Source organism: Myotis davidii, unplaced genomic scaffold (genome assembly GCF_000327345.1).
Source record: "Myotis davidii unplaced genomic scaffold, ASM32734v1 scaffold299, whole genome shotgun sequence".
Classification (NCBI taxonomy): Eukaryota; Metazoa; Chordata; class Mammalia; order Chiroptera; family Vespertilionidae; genus Myotis; species Myotis davidii.
Window position 1 is genome coordinate 3,348,782 of NW_006293088.1, and position 2,528 is coordinate 3,351,309.

The window sequence follows — 2,528 nt, forward strand, 5'->3', positions numbered from 1 at the left end:
TCAGACACTGGTCGTTTAGACCCGTCTGGGCGGGGCTAAGAGGCTCAGCAGCCCCACCTGCCGTGTGGCATAAACATAATCCCTGGGGCCACCACTTCTCGGGAAGGGCCACGAGGACTTGGGGATGGGCTTCTGAAGAGGGATTCCTGGGGGCAAAGCCGCAGAGCTGAGGGAGGGGCCTGGCTGCCTCCAGTTCCTCCCTGGGTAACGCAGTCCCCCGCTGAGCCATGTTCAGGGTCTGCTGGGCTGAGTGTCGAATCATCACCGCATCGTGTTTTCTAGAATCCCCACTGCCAGGGCTGCCTGGTCCAGCTGCCTCCATTCCTGGGTAAGAAGCCGAAACCGGGGAAGGTTGTGGCTTCTATACCCAGGATCTCATGGAACATCAGAGACGGCTGACCTTGAACTCACGGACCCCAGCCACCAGTACGGGGCCCTTTCTGCTCTGCATGGATAACCCCCCTTCCTACAGTTTTCTCAAACTCAGGTGTAAGGGGGCAGCTCTCTGCCACTCCCTGCACATAAAGGAGGCACCGAGAGCCCCCGGAGGCCAGGGCACCCCTCTGTCGCATCCTTTTCTGGGCCTTGGGTGACTCCTGAGAGCTCTCCTTACTCTTCATGGAAGCCACCAGCATGTGTGCCTCCCAGAAGAACGTACGCCCTTGAGGGGAGGGACCTCGTTCCGCCTGTCACCTTCTTCCCGACGCAAGCTCGGGTCCCCTCCGGATGAGGCACTTGACACGCGTTGGATGAAAGGATCTGTGAGCTTCCCAGCATGACTGACTTCCATTCCAGATGGAGTCCCAACCTCTCTCGCCTCCTGCCCCTCCCAGCTGGAACCACTTCCCCGTCTCGAGGGTATATGATGAGCTCAGCTGTGAGGATCGCACTCGGTATTTAAATGGCCTGGCTGTTCACTGTCCGAACCATCCCCGTGCGTCCAGCCTTGTGCAGCGGAACCCCGGGCCCAGAGAGCTGGTTCTTAAACTCCCCTCCATGGGACCCCCGGGGGACTCAAGGAAGCACTTGGTTCCTTTAAAACCTGGAAGGGAACCCAAGATTCCAGGCAGCATCCCAGGGACTGTGGATGCCCATTCCCCACGGTTCCCAGCCCCCAGCTCATCCCCCAGCTCATCCCCCAGCTCACCAACTGGCTAACTGTCACTTGTTGTTCCCTGTGTGATATTTGTCATGAAAACAAACAAACAAACAAATAAATAAATGACCTGGCTGCTCACGATGCTCCTTTATGGGGTCTCACCCTCAACAGCCCAGGGAGAGAAAGGTACAGGACTCCTGTGCCCCTTCTCAGGTGGGGCGAGGAGGACGGGTTACCAGCTAGGCCAAGGTCATGCAGGTGGTCAGTGGTGGGACCCACTTGAAGGCAGGCCGCTGGGCGCTGAATCCTGTTCTCTTCCGGGGCTGCTCCTGAGCGGGGCGGGGCTGCCGGGGGGGCGGGGCCTGAGGTGAGTGAGTGCCATGGCCTGGTCAGTCCTCAGTGGGCTCTCATGCTCCTAGCTTTGCTGGAGGGCTGCAGGGCCCTCTGGCGTTCTGCGGAGCGCAGTATGGCCACTCCTGCTTTGGGGGTTTCCTCTTTAAGCAATGGTTGTAGAGTGGATCCGCCTTCCGGGATTAAGAAGAGCGAGATCCAGCCCTGGCTGGGTGGGCTCCGTGGGTTGGGCATTGCCCGGTGCACCAAAGGATTGCTGGTTCAATTGCTGGTCAGGGCACATGCCCAGGTTGCGGGCTCAGTCCCCAGTAGGGCATGTGCAGGAGGCAGCTGGTCAATGTGTCGCTCTCACATTGATGTTTCTTTCTCTCCCTTTCCCTTCCCCTCTCTCTCAAAATCAATAAAAACCCATTTTTAAAAAGGAGTGAGATACTCTTAGCTCCAGGCCTGACCCAGGTCTGGCTCTGACCCCAGGAGCTGTGCGACCTCGGGCAAGCCTCGTCTCCTCATCCGGGTAAATTGTTGTAAATTTTACTAGCAAGTTTCTAATCAAATTTCTACAGTGTTGACATATAATTTTAGCATAGCATTTTAATGCAAGCTAGTATTTTATGCTTTTTTCAAAATTTATATTAGAAAGCTATTTTAAGAAAATTCATTTTATCATTAGTCCTTCCCCCCACTATGTGACATTTCAGAAGGATGGCTTTCTGTTCAAATGATATTGTTAGCAGAATCACATGGACCTCTTCGACACACTTGGATTTTTTCCCTTTTCATGTTGTTCATCTCAATTCCTCAGACCCAAGCTATTGTATTAATATTTAAACCCTCGCTCAAATATTACCCAAGTTAAGTCACTCCATTTAAATTTTCAAAGCTTTCCTTTATGACCTCAGAGTGGAAAGAAGACACTACCTATAGGACACAATCTGGAAATAATAATCCCATGAACAATGAATAGATAAACTTTTACCCAAGCAAATTAAATGAAATTAGGTCATTTTTCTGAGTATAGTTACATTTCCATAATCATATTGTTAATGTGTCCCTGCCTATATAATAATGTGCATTATAT